Source organism: Calypte anna, chromosome 2 (genome assembly GCF_003957555.1).
Source record: "Calypte anna isolate BGI_N300 chromosome 2, bCalAnn1_v1.p, whole genome shotgun sequence".
NCBI classification, from domain to species: Eukaryota; Metazoa; Chordata; class Aves; order Apodiformes; family Trochilidae; genus Calypte; species Calypte anna.
Window position 1 is genome coordinate 1,880,490 of NC_044245.1, and position 14,702 is coordinate 1,895,191.

The 14,702-nt window shown below is 47.7% G+C and overlaps 1 protein-coding gene across 2 annotated transcripts in view; it reads left to right on the forward strand.

The window, feature by feature from the left end:
* ALS2CL (ALS2 C-terminal like) overlaps window positions 1–14,702 on the forward strand; it is a 62,842-nt gene that overhangs the window by 6,747 nt on the left and 41,393 nt on the right. The window contains exon 1 of one of the 2 annotated variants that reach the window (XM_030445202.1): window positions 4,349–4,435. The exons of the other annotated variant lie outside the window; for it this stretch is intronic. The gene's annotated coding sequence lies outside the window, so the exon portion shown is untranslated. Of the gene's footprint in view, window positions 1–4,348; window positions 4,436–14,702 lie in introns of those variants that run through there. 2 annotated transcript variants of the gene reach the window in all.

A 14,702-nucleotide genomic window follows, 5' to 3' on the forward strand; every position in this document is an offset into this window, starting at 1 on the left:
TTTGAGTAACCTGATCTAGGAGAAGTTGTTCCTGGCCATGGAAGGGGAGTCACAGTAGATGATCTTTAAGGTCCCTTCCAATCCCAAATCCATCTTGTGATTCTATGAAAGGAGATACAGGATAAGGTCCAAATTTGGGTGAGGTTGGTGGAGGACCCTGTTCTGATGGATACAAACTCTAAGCATAGAGAGCAAGGAGAACTCCTCTTCATTGTTTTCATCAACCCCACTTTGGGATCAGGGAGGGAAATGCTTGGAGTTACCATAGGTGGCTGCTATTTGTCTGTGCTGACCTTTTAAGGGAAGGTCTCTTGGGGACATCATGCTCATAAATTCCTCTGTACTCTGCCTGCCTCCCCTCAATCCCTTGAGTGGCTGCTTAGGAGGAGACCTCAGAGCACCTTCCATTCCTGAAAGAGCTTCAGAAAAGCTGGGGAGGGACTTGGGACAAGGGCCTGGAGGGATGGGAGCCTGCGAGGGGGAAGGGTTTGGAGCTGGGAGAGGGGAGATGGAGAGGAGATCTTGGGGAGGGAGAAATTCTTTAGGGTGAGGGTGCTGAGCCCCTGGTTGCCCAGGTTGCCCAAGGAAGCTGTGGCTGCCCCATCCCTGGCAGTGTTGAAGGTTGGATGGGGCTTGGAGCCCCCTGGGCTGGGGGAGGGGTCCCTGACCATGGCAGGGGGGACACCGGGGGGGATTTAAGGTCCCTTCCAACCCAACCCAGTCTGGGATCTGAGGATACTCAGAAGGTCCCTGGATGAGCTTTGAGGTCACTTCCAACCCAAACTCCTCTGGGATTCTGGGATTCCTCTCCCAGGGATGGTGCAGGAGGGTTTGGGAATGTTCCTTCAAACCTTCCCCTCCTTTCCCAGGTGCTGGGAGGTTGAGGTGGGACAGCCAAGGGTGAGATCCATCTGACCAGGTGTAGCTGCACACAGCCAGAGCAAGGTTTGGGTGCAATCCAAGCAGAACCAGGGTTCTGACACGGGGGGGTAGGGAGAGGACAAGGGAAATGGGTTAAAACTTGAAGAGGGGAGATTGAGGTTGGAGATGGGGGAGAAATTCTTTGGGGTGAAGGTGCTGAGCCCCTGGTTGCCCAGGTTGCCCAAGGAAGCTGTGGCTGCCCCATCCCTGGCAGTGTTGAAGGTTGGATGGGGCTTGGAGCCCCCTGGGCTGGGGGAGGGGTCCCTGACCATGGCAGGGGGGTGGAATTGGATGATCTGAAACGTCCTTTCCAGCCCAAACCAGTCTGGGATGGAATGATTTGATGTTTCTGAAGATGATGTTAAGCTTGGCTTTAAATCCTGTCCCCCAGAGTGAGATGTGCAAGCAGAGGAAACAAAGACTTAAAAGTGAGGTCAAGCAGGAGAGCAAAACAGCCTCAACCACCTGATGTTGCTGTAGCCAAATGAATGCTGGTAGCATCCTTTAATCTCCTGGCTGGAAATTATATCATGTGTGTGTTTAATAGCTGTGGCTGCAGATAACCTGAGACAACTTAATTTGTAACCATCTGGTCAGGTGATGAGAGAGAGACCTGGAGCTGATGGAGAAGGTTTTCTAAAGGCTTCCATGGAAAATTGCTTCATTTATTAAATGATTAACTCTTGGCAGAAGCATCTTAGTTCTGACAGAATTCCAGACATAGACCATTCTTTGCTCCATCTGTCAGTGTGTCCTTGGTTTATTGTTCTGTTTCTTTTTTACAATTGAAAGTCTTGTGGGTCTACTTGCTTTTTTATTATTATTTCTTTTTACTTCAAGTTTTGAAACTGAGAAATTCTCAAGGTCAAAAAAGTATTTTTGTTTTCTTCCTTCAGATTGATCAGGACTAAAACTTATCAGTGTGCAAAACATACCCTTGGGTATGTTGTTTTTTTGGGGTTTTTTTCCCAAAAAATTATTTCTCCCCTCAATCTAAGCAGGATGGAAAAGCAATTAAAGTATTACAAGAGGAGAAGCACTAGATGATCTTTAAGGTCCCTTCCAACCCAAACCATTCTATGATTCTATGTCTCATACATCTCATATGCAGCATTAGGTGCTCTTGAAACGTGTCCTCACCACTGTCCTTTCTACTGCAGAAATGTCCTGCACAGCAGAGTGCTATGGACACCCCATATCAGTCTTTATTTTAAATATTAGCTGTCCATCCCATATAGGTGATGGACCAAGTTGTGTCCTACCCTTCATATCCATGCTAAATCTACTCTGGTTCTAAAGGCTGTTTTGAAAAGATGTCCAGAATGGGCTGAATGTTCTCATCACGGATGGGAAGGTTCCCATCTCAAAGCTGAGAAGCAGCTTGGAGATGTCAGACTGAACATGGCGTTAGTGCAACTTCTGAGAATCCCAGGAAAACCATCCAAGTATCTCAGGAAAACCATCTGAGTGACTGGAAGGAGAATTATGCTGTGGAAGCACAAAGGAAAGTAAATGAACTTCTCTCAAAGTGTTACACCCCTCCCTGTTCCACCACAGCTTTACCAAACTGAAGTTCAGAAGAATAATGGGGGGGAAATATGGCTCTGAAGCAAACACAACATTGCACTTGTCCAGAACTTTACAGAAAGAAGCCCCAAAGCTGATCTGGAGGCCCCAACCCAAACGTGTGCAGTGGGTTGAATCAGAAGACCTTAGATGGATCCTGGTGGGATCTCCATGTCTATCTTCCATGGATAAAAGTTCCTGGGCCTTTCCCCCAGTGCTGCAGGAGAGCTGGAAGTCCCCAGACCTTTGTACTCAACAGGGAAATGCTCAGCACTGGGACCTCTGAACCCACCTCCCCTTTCTGGAGGGTAGGAACTATCTTAGACTCTGCCAGGGAGCAAGCTCCATCCAGATAAGGTCTGGAGGCTGGAAAATCCTCCTGGGCTCAAGCACTTTTATGCAAAGGTTTTGAAAGGACTTGAGGCACCTGTCTGCAGTCTAGTGCCTCCTGGATGAGTGCTTCCTGAGGATGGGGAAAATTTTGATTTCATTCCAAACTTTGGAAGAAGGAAGGTCTGTAATTGTGCCCTGCTCCCCAGCTCTTTGAGTCTGCAACTTGCAGAGCAGGTAGGAGGCTGGCAGTGAGCTCATTGCTCACTCATCCTTTCCATTCCCTGGCTCCATCCTTCCCTGGGATTGAGGATCCCAGCTCTGAGGGTTGCCCGTGCAGTGGAAAACTTTTGTGTTGAGGCAGACAGTTGGGTTGTGAGCACATCCTGCCCTGAAAAGACTCCAAGCAAGCTGGAAGGAGGTCAAGGTGCTAGAAGAACTTCTCTGAACAAAAGGTGATCGAGGCACCTCTTGTCTCCTGGTGGGAGAAACTCCAGAAACCAACTTGTCCTTCATCCCTCAGCTCACAAGTAAGTTCCAGTAGTTTGTAGAAGTCATTGAAACCATTTAAGCCAGGGAGGAGGTGAGTTGTAACATGTTAGAGCACCCAGGAAAGAATGGGGCTTTGTTGGGTGCTCTTCAGCTCTGAAGCAGAAGGGGAGGGCACAGGGGAATTTTGCTGGGTAGTGGCTCTCCCTTTTTTTTATTATTTTTTTTTCCTGATGTGAACGAGTGTGTGGTGGCAGCTGCTTTGCCAAAACATTTATCTGGGGATTTGCTGTCATGACAGATCAACCAGGGAAAATGTTTTTGTGTTTTCAGGAGGTGGGGGGGTGGCTGAGCCCAACTGGGGTGGGCTCTGCTTCAGGGATCCTCTTGATAAATGGATTTCTCTGGAGGCTTTTTTTTTTTTTAATGTATTTTTAGAAGAAGGGGGAAATAGTTAAGCTGACTGAGCTGCAGCAGAGGGGAGCTTTTGCATGTGTCACGTGCAGGTTGTCACAGGCTCTGAAGAGCAGGAAACCTCCCCTTTCCCAGATTTTCCATCCACAGCCAGCGCCGGAGTCACCCGAGGGGCGCGAGCCTGGCAGAAGGAGAAATAAAAAAAAAAACACAAGAGCTCCCTTTGGCCCAAAATGCTGTGGGAATGCTTGGGAGACTGAAAAGGAATTGGAGCTGTGAAAGGCCAGCGTGCAAAGAAAAAAAAAAACAAAACAAAACAACACAGCCTGGCTTTTTTTCCCTTTCATCTTCCTGGATTTTAAGTTCCTCCCCCCCAATGCGTGAGATGCAAGAGTGTGGATCGTGGAGTTTGTTCTGCTTTTCTTTTCTTAAAAGGGAAAAAAAAAGAAAAAGAAGGAAAAAAAAAGGCAAATAACAAAGCAAATGGGTTTAGAAACCTTATTTGCACGGGTTTCGTAACTGTCTCCCTGGGCTCTGTGGGTGTCTCCTCTGATGAACAGGCCCAGATCTGTGTCTGGGCTGGATGTGGGAGGGAGAGGTGGGAGGAGAGAGTGGTGGCTTTGGAAGCACTGAGTATTTCAGGACTTGGAAGCTCAGAGAAGCTGCTCCTGGAGCACTTACCGGAGGGGACTTTTAATTGGTCACCTTATGCAAGGTATGTTGCTCTGCTCTGGTTATTTTGGGGTTCTATGCCCGGTGTTGGTTGTTTTCCCCTTGATCCTGAGGTTTGATGTTTAGACGTGTACCATAGGAGGGGTGCAAGATCACCCTAAGCAGGTGGGAGGGACTGTATGAGGTATCATGCAGAATTCCTGAGGCAGAGCAAAGTTTGGGAATGTTTTCTACAGGCAGAAACTTCACAGGTGCAAGTGACCAGAGGCATGGAGTGAGTTTTTCTGCAGCGTAAAATTCAATTGCATGCACTTCCTAAACAAAACCTTGGCCTTGAGTAAAGCCACTCCATTGCCTCTTAGCTCTTTAATTCCCAACGTGCTCCAGACTTGTGGCATTAAATCCTCTGCTTGTTCTCACCTTGACTTTTTTTCCAGAAAAGGATGCTGGAGTGATGCACGTGAGGTCCTTCTCCTGCGGGCAGCTGCCTGCTCCTGCCTGTGTTGGGGCTTGCTCCTGTTCTAAGGGGAGGGATTTTCCAGCTGTGCCAGGCAGCCTCACCTGGCATTCCAAGCCTGATGAAGTAAGGCTGGAAGCCTCTTGTGTTCCCACTGGGGTTGCAGGGCTTGCCTGGCAGAGTCAAACCAATACCCAACCCATTAGTCAGGGCGAGAGTGGCTGAAAAGTTTCTGCAAGGGAGGGAAGAGGTCAAAACTTGGAGGTGTCTTAGGTGTTAAGTGAGAAGTCTGGGTCAAAAGCCCAATTAGAGGGAGGGGGGGGGACACAGTGACAGATTTCAGACTTCTAAAAAGTAATAAACAACTACTCCTTGGGAGCCAGAAGAGGAGGAGCTGAAGTTCAGCCCTCAGCTGAAGAGGAGGGCTTGCTATTAAACTTTAGCTTAGTTTAATTTGGACCCGAACCAAAGTTGTGTTTCTTTGTCTGTGGAAATTTCCTGTAGCCTAGAAGCTTCCTTGACCTTGCAGCTGCTTCCTGAACCTGGGAATTTCATTACTGATGCTCCAATGACTTCAGCTCCCAGTGAGCTGCAAGACAAAGGCTTTGGAGGCATCTGCAAGGAACCCAAGGCAGAATTGTCTCTCAAGATCCTGCCTTCAATTTAGTTATTTGCTTTAGAGACGAAGCAGCAAGTTCAAGAGGGTTAAGAAAAGCTTGGGGACAAAGGGTCCATAGGATGACACCAGGAATAGGGTTACACCCTTTGGGATCCCTAATGCAAGAGTTGTTGGGGAAATGCAAGAGGAATGGAGCTCAGAAAGTGGCCAAATTTACTTATGTTCTTCTCTTCTCTAAGAAACAGCTTTTATTCCTTCTGCCAGACCAGACAGCTGCCATGACCTGGTCAGGTACTGTTTACATTCCTGTTGAGTTGGGAAAAGGCTGATGCAAAAGACTTTGGGTTCAACAAACAGGAATTTTCTTGGGAAACACTTTTGTCAGAGCTTTGACCAGCTCCTCAAAAGACCTGGCACTCAAAAGCACCTGTGGCATCTGGGAATAATGATCAGAGGTTAGAAAGCCCTGGTGACTCTTTGAAGGTCTTCAGTGGCTTGTAATTTGTCCTTCAAGAGCACCTGAAGGGTTGGATGAAAGAGCAGAAGCTTCCTACTCCACTCAGTCTTTGGGAAAGGCCTTGGATCCAAGAGGAGAGAGGAGGAAAAACTTGGCAGTTCTTTAGTTGGGATTGTTGTGAATCTTCCTGGACAGGAGTGAGCATCAGGAACCTAGACAGAAAGCAGAGTAAGGCTGGGTGTGGGGATGAAACTAATCCAGACAGGTATTTTTTTTATTTGTTTTTTTTTTTTTTTAAACTCCATTCTTGTTCTTCTGTCCAGCCCTGCCCTGTTTCAGGCAGGTGTTGGGGTTGTTGTGAAGCTTTGCTTGGGTCACTTGGTTAGGGCATTTCTGGGTGGTTTTGGACATGAAATTTCAGAGTGACACCTCCTTCAGTTTTGGCCATTACCTCTGGTGTAAGGAAACAGCTGTGAGATGGGGGGGAGAGACAATAGTGGTGTCAAAACCATGAAAGATAGAACCAGAACCTCACTTGGGAATATTTGGTGGAACCAGAGAATTCCAAAGTAGCTATTATTATGATTTTATAATGAACTTCTGTCTTTTAGGAAAAAGGGAAGTGGAATCCCCTCTGGTCCTACTCACGTTCTGGAGGTCCTGAGTGGAGAGGATGGTTCAGGGGGATGACATTGGGACATTGAACCATCTCATCTGGCTCTGCCCTTGTCCCAGGGGATAATCCTCTGGTATCTTTTGGGACTCTGGGTCTATTTACAGGCTGGAATTCAGCCTGATACTCAGGATCTTCCTCAGAACTCCTTGAGTGCAGATGGTTAAACACATCATCTAAACCCCAGATGTGTAGCACCATCATTTTTTGCTTTTTGAGGCCATGCTGAAATCCCAGTTCCTTTGGAAAAGAAGAATACAGAGCAGGCACATTAGGAGTGTGAGGCCAAGGGAGTTCTGCTCAATATCTTCATTGATGATTTAAATGAGGGGACTGAGTCCATCATCAGCAAATGTGCAGATGACACTAAGCTGGGGGGGAGTGTGGGTCAGCTGGAAGGCAGGAGGGCTCTGCAGAGGGACCTGGACAGGCTGGAGAGTTGGGATGATTCCAATGGGATGAGGTTCAACGTTCCAAGTGCCGGGTCCTGCACTTTGGCCACAACAACCCCATGCAGTGCTACAGGCTGGGCACAGAGTGGCAGAAAGGGACCTGGGAGTCTGGATTGCCAGGAAGCTGAACAGGAGCCAGCAGTGTGCCCAGGTGGCCAAGAAGGCCAATGGCATCCTGGGCTGGCTCAGGAAGAGCGTGGCCAGCAGGTCCAGGGAAGGGATTCTGCCCCTGTGCTCAGCCCTGGTGAGGCCACAGCTTGAGTCCTGTGTCCAGTTCTGGGCCCCTCAGCTCAGGAAGGAGATTGAGGTGCTGGAGCAGGTCCAGAGAAGAGCAAGGAGGCTGTGAAGGGATCCAGCAGAATTGCTGTGAGGAAGGGCTGAGGGAGCTGGGGGTGTTGAGGCTGGAGAAGAGGAGGCTCAGGGGAGACCTCATCACTCTCTCCAACTCCCTGAAAGGAGGTTGGAGCCAGGGGGGGGTTGGGCTCTTTTCCCAGGCAACTCTCAGCAAGACAAGAGGGCAGGGTCTCAAGTTGTGCCAGGGGAGGTTTAGGTTGGAGATGAGGAAGAATTTCTTTCTGGAGAGGGTGATCAGGCATTGGAATGGGCTGCCCAGGGAAGTAGTGGATTCTCCATGTCTGGAGATATTTCCAAAGAGCCTGGATGTGGCACTCAGTGCCATGGGCTGGGAACCACGAGGGGAGTGGATCAAGGGTTGGACTTGATGATCTCTGAGGTCCCTTCCAACCCAGCCAATTCTATGATTCTATGAGAGAAGGTTCTGATCCTAAGGATGCTACCAGGGCTGTGACACAAAAGTTGTCCCTAAGTTTTGTCTTCTAGCATTCCCATAACTTCTTACTCCAATGGAAAGTTACTCAGTCCCCTCTTCTTTCCATCTCCTTTGCTGCCTACCTGTAGTTTTTTTTTCAGATTTGGTTTGGAGTTCCATCCAGTTTTCCCCCCCAAAGTCATTTTGTGTTGCATATGAGCTGCTGGGTCAGAATAGTTCTGTCTCTACATGCATAAGCTGCTTGGAAGTGATCAAGATAATGATAATTGGAGCTCCAAGGCCATGGGGGATTAAAACACTTATGTAAACATCATCTCACCTGAGGCCTTTCTTGTTCTCATTATTTGCAAAGCCTGAGTGATATCTTTAATTGTGGTGAGAGTGATTTTCCCCAGCCTTAGCTGTCAACAAGGCAAGGGGCTTATCTGAGCTGTTTAATTCTCTAGTTGGTGAAAAGAGAGACAGAATATGACCAAAGTTTCATTCATCTCATTTCTACTGGATTAAAAGTGGGTTTCTCCTGTGCCTCTTTATTCCTAAAGGAGTGTGGGGTGAGTAGAACAACTCACAGCTGGGTTTTGTCCTATTGAAGCCCCCCTAAGAGTTTTATGGTTGTTTTTCTTGACCTGAAGTGAACTTCCTCAGGAAGGGCCACGAGCTTCCAATTTGGGAAGACAGAAAAAAAGCTGGGTCAGATAAGGTTGGCATAAAGCTTTTGCCTGCTCTGGGTCTGCAAAACAAAAGAAAAACCACACTCCCTTCCCCTACAAGCACATTGCTTCCTGTTTGTCCTGGTTTGGTTTATTTTGTGTTAAAGATGTAAGAAGACAAAAAGTTGGGGGGGGGGGGTATGGTTCTTCTTGGGCTGAAAAATTAATTTTATATCCTTGTTGATTTCTGAGATCAGTATTGAATGTGTTTGACCCTTCCTAAGCTCCTGGCCACACACTGCTGTCCTAAATTTGCTCAGATTTTAATTGGGTTGATACTTTGACAACTTTGCATTGTGTCCTCTTCCAGGGATTGAGGTTCCTGCCATGCAGGTGACCAAAAAAATAGTTTTATGGCTGGTGATGAATCTTTGTCTGAAACAAAATCTGTGATTTCTGATGCAGGAAATCACTGGCATTTCTTTGAAAAAACAGATTTATGTCTGAAATCAACAGTATCAAGCCAGGCTACCTCACTTCTCCTAACAGTGAAGAATTCCCCATAGAAGAACAGAAAAACTGGGGTGGGTTGTAGTAATCCTTCCTCCATTTGCTTTTCCTGCCTCCTCAGGGATTTCTTGAGCTGGAGAGTTGCTGTCTTGGTTTTTATTAGCCTTTAATTGATTTTTTCTCCCCCATGGACTCATCCAGCTGCTTTTGAATGCAGGTATAGCATCCTCAGAGTAATGACAGCTTTTTGTGGGAGTGAGTTCTGTGGTTTCATTACAAGTGGGGAGGTTCTCCTGTTGTTTCCTGACCTGGCTACATCACTTGGGGGAAGAGGTGGTTGTCCTCTGCTCCCAATATATTTGTTGTCTGGCCTCACCTGGGTATGGAATCTGGCCTCATCTCCAGCCTGAAGCTCTGGTGTCCAAGGTCTTTATGGATTTGTCAATTTTCTTGTGGTTTTGAAGCTCTCTGCTGCTCTGTGCTTCCCTTCTCTCCTTGCTGACCTGCTCAGCAATTTCCTCCAGGAAGGAAAAGGTTGAACCAGCCCTGCTAGTTCCTTCCCATGGCTGATATCAGCATGATCCCTGCATCCCATGCTAAATCCTAAGCCAAATAACTCTTCCCTCTCTTGCTCTCTCCATGCCTTTTATGCTGCTAAGGAACTGGCTTGGGATTTAGGGTTTTGTTCTCTTTCTGCCCTGTTTATTCCCAGTTACCTCTTAATTTGTACATTGTGTGGCTCTGGCTGCTTGTGAGGTGGTTCCCTGAAGCTGAACACTCATTTACCCTGAGTCATAATGAGCTGAGGCTTAACAAGAGCTGAGTTGGAATGAGAAAATTTGCTCCAGCCTCTTGGGGTTGGTTCAACAAAGCCTGGAATTTGTTTTGTTTTTTTTTCCACATGACAGAGTGGTCTTTGTGCCAGCCTGAATGCAGACTCTGCTGGAATGTCTATGGGTGTTTATGGAAACACAATTAGGATGCAAGAGGGTGCTTGGCCCCTAGGGAAAAGCAGCAAAGATTGGGACACCAGGAGGAATGACATCCAGAATTGGGCCCTGTGGCCTAAGGAACTCCTGAATTTCTGGGCTCTGAGCTGGCACTGATTGACTGAGGAGATCCCACCCTGTGGGCATGGTTGTGATTCTACAGTAATCGTGCTGAGGAACTGATCCAGGTTAAAAAGTAACCTGGCAAAGGTGAAGGTCCATGGTCCAACCTCAGACACACAGGGGTTCTATCTAAAGCTAACAAATGAGGCCCAGCATTTGCCCCAGATGGCTCTTCTGCTTGGTTTCCTCTCTGTTCCACCCACCCTTCTGGCAGTTTCCTGGAAATGGATATAATAACCTGCTGTGGCTCCTCAAGACATGGATTTCCTTGGTGAAATGGGCATTTAGCAGCTTTGGATAGACCCTTTGGAGTGTTACTCCAGATTACCCAGGCTGCTCCCATCTGTTGTAATGCTCAGTAACTTCTTCAATTGGCATCAGCTGCTTCATCAACATTTTTCCTGCCCTCATTGTCATGTTGTCAAGTCATGAGACCCTGATGAGCCACAGAGATCTGGAGACTTGGAGAGAAGTTGTTTCTCAAGGTCTTTTTCCTGTTTCTCCAAGGTTACCAATATATGTTCCTTCTGTAGTTACAACCCCATGCTTCACAGCTTTCTTGTAGCTTCATTTAGAGAGGATAAAGAGGTATAAAAAATGCTCTCCTGGAGAGATGTCATCGTTCCTCATGGAAGTCTGAAGCAGGCTGGTGGCTCTTTGGTTTTGCCAGGGGAAATCTCCACCCTCAAAGGCTGCAGACTTTGGGATTTTGCACATAAAATCAGGAGCTGTCATGCTCTGTGCAGCTGATTGGACCCTTCCTTGGAGCTGAACCTCCTTCAGTCCTGCCCATGGGGAGAACACCAACTTCAGGGGACTTGACTTGGTCCCCACTCTACAAAATAAAACATGTACAGATTGGAGAGGGGCCAGAGAAGAGGCATGAGGATGATCAGAGGAATGGAGCACCTGATATATGAGGAGAGGGTGAAAAAACTGAGGTTTTTTCAGCCTTAAGAGAAGGCTCAGAGGAGACCTTCTGCCCATATTCAGGACTTAGAGGGGGCTCCAAAGCAGCTGGAGACTCCCTGGGTACAAGGAGTCCCATGGACAGGACAAGGGGCAATGGGCACAAGGTGCTCCTGGGGAGATTCCCAGTGGACACCAGAGGAAAATTTGTCCCCCTGAGGACAGTCAGACCTTGGAATGGTCTCCCAGGGGAAGGGGTGGATTCCCCCACTTGGGAAAGTTGGAAGTCTCAGCTCCATGGGTGCTGAGACATCTCAGATCAAGAATAATATGAGAAGGGTTGGAGCAGATAGGCCTGGAGGTCTCTTCCCACCTCACATCCGGGGATTTTATGATAGGATTCTCTGACTCCCTAGGAGCAGAGCCACCCATGAAGAGCAGACTAAAACCCAGTGAACAGGTCCCAGAGTGGCTCATCTCCAGCTTGCCTCATCCTCATGGAGCAACCACAAAATTCCAGAACCCCTGAGTTGCATGAAAGCTGTGTCCAAGCTGGGGGAAGGCACCATGTGACAGCCCCAGGTTTTTGTTCTGTGGTTCCATCACCCCATGGCACTGCTGTTTGCATTCAGTTTTTCAGATGTGGGAATGGACAACCTGACCTCCAGGTGCCCCTCAACTCTTCTGGTTGTTTCCTTTGCCCTCTGTGTTGTTTTTATTCATTAAAGGATGAACCTCAAATCTTCTTTGCCTGCCTGGGTCAGAATACAAGTGCAAGTGGTGTTGTCACCAAACTGATGGGGAAATACTGGAAACAGTGGCTGAAGCTCATGTTTTCCTTATTGGGTGGTGATGTGATGTGGCAATTTAGGTCTTTTTTTGTGGTTCTGGAAGGGCTATTTTGAAAGCTGACTGATGCTGCTCACCCAACCAGCAGATGATCCCTGATTGTCATGATCAGGCTGAAGGTACCCAACAAATCTTCCCAGGAAGAGTAAGAACCTGATTGCTAAAAACAAGAAAAGCCCCAAAGATAAATCTGTATCAGGTTTTAATGGAGAAGAGCACTCGAATGGTTCCATTATTTTTTATTTTTTTTTTCAGTTTGGTGCTTCTCAACCCACGTACTGCACCATGGGAATGCTTTGGGGTCATCCCCATGTGATCTCAGTTCAACACACTGAGAAATCTGGTTTGTTCAAGCTTCAGAAGGCTCAGGGGGAATCTTACTATGATATTCCAGTACTTAAAGAGTTCTTTTTCCAGGTGACCATTAAAGAAGTGACCAAAAACTACTTAGGCTGGGGCAGTGATGTTCCTGTGGTGGGGTGCATGTGTCCTTCAGCGCCTCATGGATTGGTCCTGGTCCTGGGGAACAAAGCTCTGGGTATCTGCACCTTGGGTTTGAGTAGTTCAGTTCCCACTTGGCCTTCTTTGTGCAATGAACCTGTGCTTTCTTGGGGTATTTTGACAAAAGTTTGGGTAAAGCTTTCTGAATTTGTATTGTTTTGCACAGGTTAGAATATTTCCCTGTACAATGAAAAAGGAGCAGGTGGAGAACAAGCCCCTCTTGTGGCAGATTGCTCTGAAATGATGGAATCAGCTTCCCCTCTTCTCCAAAAATAGGCAAAATAATCAAGCTTAAGGAACTGGACATTAGGGAAAAAAATGTTCACAGAATGAGAGGTCAGAGCCTGGAATAAGTCTGCTCAGGGAGGTGGTGGAGTCACCATCCCTGGAGGTGTTTTAGGGTCACTTGGATGTGGTGTTGGGGGATATTGTTTAGAGGAGAACTTTGTAGAGTAGGGATTGGGTTGGACTCAATGATCCCAAGGGTCTTTTCCAACCTGAAAGATTTTGTGAAGCAGAAATAAAATGCACCAGACTTCTGCTTAGTGGGAATAAAATGATCCCAGGGCCCACCTGCTCTTCAAGCTTGTGAAAATGAAACACTGCCAACATTTCAGCCTGATTTTACTCCCTAATTAAGGTACTCATGGTTAGAAATCTTCCTCCAAGCTGGAGGGCTCTCTAGGACCTTGGAGAAACAATTTGATCTGTTTGTCTGCAAGAGAAGTGATTAAGTGGTGGCAAAAAAAATTTAACTTCCAGATCTGTTCCATCCGCTTGGTGCTCTGGGACAAGGGCTGGCTGGCTGCTGGTTTGGGTTTGCCTTTTTCCTGGCTCAGTTGCCTTCCTTGGGAGGGGCCAGGAGTCTAAATTTCAGCTTTTTGACCTCTTTGCATGCCTAGAGCTCTCCTCTGGAATGAATCTCCAGTGTTCCCAAAAAAAAGAACCTTATTGTCATGCAGACCTTGAGGTGTGAGAGCTTTGAAACTAAGGAGATTAGGGATTTTTTTATTGCTTCCCATTTCTTCAGGGAAATAAAATTTAACCATTGTCATTCACCTGTTCAGTCAGTTATGCCTGGATCCAACATAAACCTGGCCAGGAAACCATTCCAAATCCAAAGCTTCCCTTGTTCTAGGACAGTGTTTCAGCCCAGGATCCAGAGTGATCTAGAATGGGAGTATAAACAGAGTTTTGTGACTCTGCTCTGCCCTGGTGAGGCCACATCTGGAATCTTGTGTCCAGTTCTGGGCCCCTCAGTTCCAGAAGGACAGGGAAGTGCTGGAGAGAGTCCAGAGCAGAGTGAGCAAGATGCTGAAGGAGTGGAACATCTCCTGGTGAGGAAAGGCTGAGGGAGCTGAGGGGCTCTGCAGCCTGGAGGAGACTGAGGGCTGAGCTCTTCATCTTTATAAACATGGAAGGGGTGAGTGCCAGGAGGATGCAGGAAAGCTTTTCTCAGGGGTGACCAACAACAGGACAAGGGGCAATGGTTACAAACTGGAGCATGGTTGGTTCTGTAGAAACAGAAGGAAGGATTTTTTCCTTGGGAGGGTGACAGAGCACAGCCCAGGCTGCCCAGGGAGGTTGTGGAGTCTCCTTCAGGTCCAAAGGAGGGCAAAGCTGGTGAAAGGACTTAAGCAAAAATCCTATGAGGAGAGGCTGAGGGAGCTGGGGGTGCAAAGCCTGGAAAAGAGAAGGCTCTGAGGAGACCTCATCACTCTCTACAACTCCCTGAAAGGAGGTTGGAGCCGGGGGGGGGGTTGGGCTCTTTTCCCAGGCAACTCTCAGCAAGACAAGAGGGCAGGGTCTCAAGTTGTGCCAGGGGAGGTTTAGGTTGGAGATTAGAAAGAATTTCTTTCTGGAGAGGGTGATCAGGCATTGGAATGGGCTGCCCAGGGAAGTAGTGGATTCTCCGTGTCTGGAGATCTTTCCAAAGAGACTGGATGTGGCACTCAGTGCCATGGGCTGGGAACCACGGGGGGAGTGGATCAAGGGTTGGACTTGATGATCTCTGAGGTCCCTTCCAACCCAGCCAATTCTATGATTCTCTGGAGCCATCCAAAGCCCCCCTGGATGTGTCCTGTGGGACTGCTGGACGTGACCCTGCTCTTGCAGGGTGGTTGGACTGGAAGATCTTTTGAGGTCCCTTCCAATCCCTCACTTCCTATGATTCTGTGATATAGTTCTGGCTGTTGGGCTGCTTATCCCATCAGAATTATAGACCAGGATCCATCCCTGAAATGCTTTGGGAACATGAAGAGGAAAGGCTGAGGGAGCTGAGGGGCTCTGCAGGTTGGAGAAGAGGAGAGTGAGGGTGAGCTCTTAATATCT